Source organism: Podarcis filfolensis, assembly GCF_964270895.1.
Source record: "Podarcis filfolensis genome assembly, chromosome: 8".
NCBI classification, from domain to species: Eukaryota; Metazoa; Chordata; class Lepidosauria; order Squamata; family Lacertidae; genus Podarcis; species Podarcis filfolensis.
In genome coordinates this window covers 2810808-2816862 of record NC_139611.1, presented here as the reverse complement: position 1 = coordinate 2816862, position 6055 = coordinate 2810808, and the positions used below count along the sequence as shown (strand labels likewise).

General features: G+C 46.1%; 1 pseudogene across 1 annotated transcript; it reads left to right on the top strand.

Annotated features, from left to right (window-relative positions):
- The first annotated feature begins 1194 nt into the window (after positions 1–1194).
- LOC310768117 (peptidyl-prolyl cis-trans isomerase B-like) lies at positions 1195–2186 on the top strand (annotated as a pseudogene). Its single transcript has one exon. The product of its transcript is annotated as a peptidyl-prolyl cis-trans isomerase B-like (transcript).
- Positions 2187–6055: the final 3869 nt, after the last annotated feature.

Genomic DNA, 6055 nt, shown 5'->3' with positions numbered 1-6055 from the left:
ATGGCACCTTCTATCTCCTGATCTGTTATTTTACAGTTCAACAGTATTTTACTTTCCTGTGAAATTTTTTGTAATCCATTTGTTTTCAAAAATCCATCGATGTCCCTTTCATTCTGTGGCCCTTGTGCATATAATTGCTTGAAGTACTTCTGGAAACAATTTCTGATCTCATTTGGATTGTTTATGTCTTTTCCTTCTACTTCCAGGTTTGTAATTGTATTTAATTTTTGTCTTTTTTTCAGTTGCCAAGCCAGTAATTTCCCACATTTGTCCGCCGATTCAAATGTCTTCTGTCTCATTTGTTTAATTTTCCATTCTATTTCCTGATTCATCAATTCCATATATTGCATTTGATAGATCTTTATTTCTCTTAGAATCTCTTGTGACTTCGGCTTAGCTCTCAATTTTTTCTCACTGGAATACTTACTTCCAGGTTTTTGGCATTTGGGAACCAAGGCGTTTGAGAACCAAGGTGCCACTGTAATAAAATATCAATGCAGACTACTACAAGTGTTCATTCGAAGAAAAATAATTTAAAATAGTAGAATTCCACACAGGATGAACACTAGTAATCACCAAATGCTTGAGAATCAATGCTGTCCAAATGTCCATGAGAACTAAAACTTCTTTGCCTGGAGCTGGAAAGATGTCAACGGCAGGCCTTCGTGGGGAAAGCATTCCACAGGAATCCTCTTTAAATGGGAGACAACTGCAGAAAAGGCTGCTTCTCTCATTGCCAACCTCTGAATATCTCTCAGATGCGACACAAAGAGAAGGGCCTCATAACCAGCCTCATATAACCAAAACGCTTACGTCTAATTAATGCATGGACAGATTAATGCCTTAAACTGACCTGCCACATCACCTGCTCCTTGAGAGGAAAGTAACCAAGCCTACTGTTCACCTGAGAAGCTCAGCGTGTAGAGAGAGAGGCCTGAGCTCCAAGCTCAGATTCCATGGCTTTAACAAGCCTTTCTTGTGCCCATATACCAATAATTTAGGAACTTTCACCACTGTAACTAAGCCAAGCTTTACTGCCTGTGTTTTCTGACTGATGTATGAACACATGGACCTGACATTTGGAGAGTTTGTAAGTAAACCAATTTTTAGCTTAACCAAATATATGATCTTTTTCTATGTTAGTGGAAGAGGGGAAATTTGGAATGAACTTAAAGAGAGAAGGCAAGGGGGCGGATGCTGGCTGCCTGGCGGGCACTGTGGCCGGGTTGGCGCTGCTGGGGCTGCGGGGGTAGGAAGAGGAAGCTGCTGGCAGTCACAGCCTTGCTGGGCCTGGGCGGCTCTCTGCTGCTGCTGCTGCTGCTTTTCCCGGCTGCTCATGTGGAGGAGCGCAAGAAGGGGCCCAAGGTCATGGCCAAGGTGTATTCTGATCTGCAGATTGGGGATGAAGATGTGGGGTGAGTTGTCATCGGCTTTTTTGGAAAGACAGTTCTGAGGACGGTTGAGAATTTTGTCGCCTTGTCCACAGGAGAGAAAGGCTTTGGCTACAAAGGCAGCAAGTTTCACTGTGTGATCCAGGACTTCATGATCCAGGGGGAAGACTTCACCTGGGGAGATGGAACAGGAGGTAAAAGCATCGACGGGGACCATTTCCCTGATGAGAACTTCAAGCTGAAGCACTATGGGCCTGGCTGGGGGAGCATGGCCAGTGCTGGTAAGGACACCAGTGGCTCTTAGTTCTTCATCACCAATGTCAAGATGTCATGGCTGGATGGCAAGCATGTTGTCTTTGGCAAAGTCCTGGAAGGGATGGATGTAGTGAGAAAAGTGGAGAATACAAAGACAGTCAAGACAAACCCCTGAAGGACGTCACCATTGCTGACTGCAACACCATCAAGGTGGCGAAGCCATTTGCCATTGCCAAAGAAGAACTGGGTGGCTGCCGGAGGGCCAGACTCTGGCTAGCAAAGGGCTGCGAGGGGGCTACACACAGAGGCCTTGCATCGTCCCCCCCCCCAGCAGATGGACTGCCCCCACTGCTGCTCCCTTTCTGCCTGCCCTTCCCCCAGCCACACTCTTCAGGATGGTGGGGCTCTATTCTTGTCACAACTCATTCCACCAGCCACTGGTCATCCAAGTGGCTTCGAGGGCTGGGGGGCAATGGGTGTTCCATTCCGTTTTGTGAGAAAGCACATGGACCAATAAACGCAACCATTGTGTTTTTGTAAAAAACAAAACAAAAACCTTTGAAATTAACTTAGAAGGGCGTATATTAAAGGTCTAACACCCTATATTTCCACGCTTTGCTTTGCTGCATATTTTGTAATTTTAAATCTCTGCTGGGGTTCTTTTACCAAATAGTACTTGTCCCAAATCTTGATCTTGTCATCCGAGGAATTCTCTCTCTCTCAATCTCTCTCTCTCTCTCTCTCTCTCTCTCTCTCTCTCTCTCTCTCCCTTGCCACCAACAAGATGCTGATCTCAGAGTCCGTGTAGCTTTGTATATGGGGAAAGCTGGTCCACGAAGCTTCATAGGTCAAAACCAGCATGGACTTAGATGAGAGAGGTGCAACCTGAAACAAGCCTTGCTGTTATCTGAAAAAATCAGTCTGCTCTGCATTATGGCTCCTGGAAGCCATCCATTGGAGGAGAAGGCTGCCTGTGGCTACCAGCCGTGATGGCTGTGTTCTGCCTCCACTGTCCCCAGGGGAGGGCGCTGTGGTGCTCAGGTCCTGCTCTGAGGCTTCCCGTAGGCATCTTATTCATCAGTGGGAGAACAGGATGCTGGACTAGATGTTCTTACAACTGTTTCAGTCTGAAGATGTTGTGTCTTCATCATCAAGGCAGCTTTTTCTCTCTCCCCGCCCCCCGCTATCTTTGGCTTAACATGCAGCCTGATGAAGAGTTCTGGAGAACTTGAAAGATTGCTCACTATTAGGTGACACTACAAAAATCTCTTGTACCGAGTCAAACTCTTGCTCTAATTTGATCATTGTTGTCTGCACTAACTGGCAGAGACTCTCTGCCCTACTGTGTGGGTAATATTTTTGGACAGAATAGGATAGGATATATTGAGTCTAAAGAACAAACACTCTCTTGGCTTTTAAATCAAGGAAGGGCAGACTGTTGCAAAACAGAACCCAACAACACAAAAAGGAAGTGCAACAATATGGAAGAATTGTGGTTGTGCTGGTGCTGACAAGGGCACTGTGTGTGTGTGTGCACGCACACAAGCGTGTGCATGCTAGAAACACACAGTAACTTCCTGATTTTCATCTGTGAGATGTTTGAGGCTGTTAAACCCCAGCCTCCCCACTATTTCTCCCCAATTTGATCAAAATGGGTCTAGCCCTGCTTCTGTGCCTTCCATGCAGAAATTCAACAAACCAAAGCTTTCCCCAGTTTGGCGTTAAAGTGATGAGGGTGGTGGAGGAGGGAACTTAATTTTGGCCGCACCAGGTTGCTGTTAAAGGCACAGGAGCCAGACGGGTGAAAAACATGGCAACCTTACATGTTCAGGTGCCCTTGTGCAAATGGCTCTTTGACTCCTGCTCTCATGGAGCAGCCCTGATATTCTTGCGAGTGAGCTCTGCTGCTGCTTGCAAAGCTGGGCCTTTCATTCTGATATTGGAAAGTCCCTGTAGACTCACTCATTTGGTCAGACACCTCAAAACCGCAATTAATACAACTCCGGAAAGCCCAAGCCGTTCTGAAAACGAACAAGTAAAAAAATTTAAAATGAGTCATATCCCAACTCCTTTGACCCTGGTTAGAAAGAATGCAACCAAACCACAGGTTGCTTCTACTGAAATTTTTAGACCTTAACTGTTAAACTGGCCCAGCCCTTCAGGATATCTCATTACAGTTTGGGCAGCTTTAATTTGCACCGATCACAGCCTCTTTAAAGGAACACCATTTTCATAGGGTCGCCAACTGGCCCCTGCTCCTTCAGTGCTTTCAACAAGAGCCTGATATGCAGATATTAGTGTGCAAGGAAGCCTATCTCCATGCCTGGAGAAGCCTCAGCTGCTGAATTTTTTGTTAGATCATCTGCTGTCGAAGAACGGGAGCAGCCCAGAGCAAAATTACTTGGTCAGTTGGTAACCCTGCCTTTTAACCTGAGTGGTTATGGAGAAAATAACACAAGCATTTTCTATGTCTGTGGGGCTTTGAATTGTGCTTGGAAACATCCTAGGAGCCAGTGAAGATCCTTCAGACCCTCCAAGTGTCCCCATTTTCCAGGGACAGTCCCAGATTTACAGAAGCTGTCCCAGTTTCTGATTTGATCCTGGAATGTCCGACTTTTCCTTAGGACACCCCTATTTTCATTGGAGAAATGTTGGAAGGTATGGAGTCATGCGACCCCTGAGCCAAGGAGATAAGTAACTATGCAGTCTTTAGAAGACACCTGAAAGCAGCCCTGTATAGTTTTATTATGTTTTCATATATGTTGGAAGCTGCCGAGAGTGACTGGGGCAACCCAGTAAGATGGAATACAGGTAAAGGGTAAAGGGACCCCTATTTTCTTTGGAGAAATGTTGGAGGGTATGGATCCTTTAGGACCGTTGTTATTTGGTCCTGGAGGCCACTCCCAGTCAGTGGTCTGGCAGCTGCGTTCTGGAATAGTTGTAGTTTCTAAGTCACCTTCAAAGGTAGCCCCATGTGCAAGCACATTATGAAGTGTGCAATGGGACTGCAGCCAGTGCTAGTCCTATTTGGAGTAGACCCATTGAAATCAATAGGCACAATTTATTTGGGTCCATTAGTTTCAATGGGTCTACTTTGAGAAGGTCATTGGTGACAACCCTTACTTTCTGGGCAGGTGGCGGTGATAAATTGGCCCACATAGGAGTCAAGATGATGACTCTGTTTCCTTGCTTGGTGAGAGGCCCCAGGGATGGAGCTGAAATTTGCGCACAATCTCACAGTAAGACAAAGGCACAGTCCCTGCAAATCTCCCTCAAAGGCAAAAGAGGAACTGGTGGTTGGCCAAAGGAGAGAACAGAAAATTGGGGCTGTCCCCAGTACATCTGGCCAATTGGTTTGCACGTGCCCATGTTAATTAGCAGGGAGGGGAAGAAAGAATTTGAACAGTTGGCCAGCAGCACACCTGGAGGGATGTGGCAGGGCGGGGATTGGGGAGAGATGCAGAGAGCAGCTTGGCGGGTGTCTAACAGATGGTTTTGTGGCTGAAATAGCAACCTGTCCCATTTCACTATAACAGACAGAAACATCTGAACAACTGAGATGAAGTCTAACCGATATTCAGAAAAGGAATTTGGATTCCCCCCCCCCCCCCAAGTGCAGAATGCTCAACAGAAGATGCTCAGGCTTGGTCTTAGAGCCTCCAGGGAAGGGAAGTTTCAGAGTAACAGTCAGCAGTTGAAAGCTGCCAACTTTTTAAAATAACATAAGCCAGTGCCTGAGCTGGTAACAGAAGCCTACAGAAATTCTGTAGGTGAACTTTTGCCTGTCCCAGGGTCAGTGGGGATGGGGCAGCTTAACACCTCTGTGTCAAAGGCGCAGAAGTAGAAAACAAAACGGCAACCATTTTGATGACTTATGGATGGATGGCTGTATCAGGAGTTGGTTTATAGATGACCACAGTAGAACAAGAATCTTAAAAGTGTGCATCAGAGCTCATTAGGGTGCCATTTTGGCTTGATACCAAGTCAATACAGTGGTACCTTGGGTTACAGATGCTTCAGGTTACAGACTCCGCTAATCCAGTACCTCAGGTTAAGAACTTTGCTTCAGGATGAGAACAGAAATCATGTGGTGGCAGCGCGGCAGCAGCGGGAGGTCCCATTAGCTAAAGTGGTGCTTCAGGTTAAGAACAGTTTCAGGTTAAGTACGGACCTCCGGAACAAATTAAGTACGTAACCAGAGGTACCACTGTAATTGGTCAGCTCAGAAGGGTCTATAGATGGCTGTTCTAGTGGCAGTCTTTCCTTTGAATTGGCTCCCACCACATTGGTCACCCATCACCTTAATTTACCCACCAAAATGCAATATCCTGGTCCATAGATCTGTAAAATTCATAAAGCCCAACAGACCAGTAGCGTGGGTCAATGCTATAGGTCAATGCTGAAGTGTT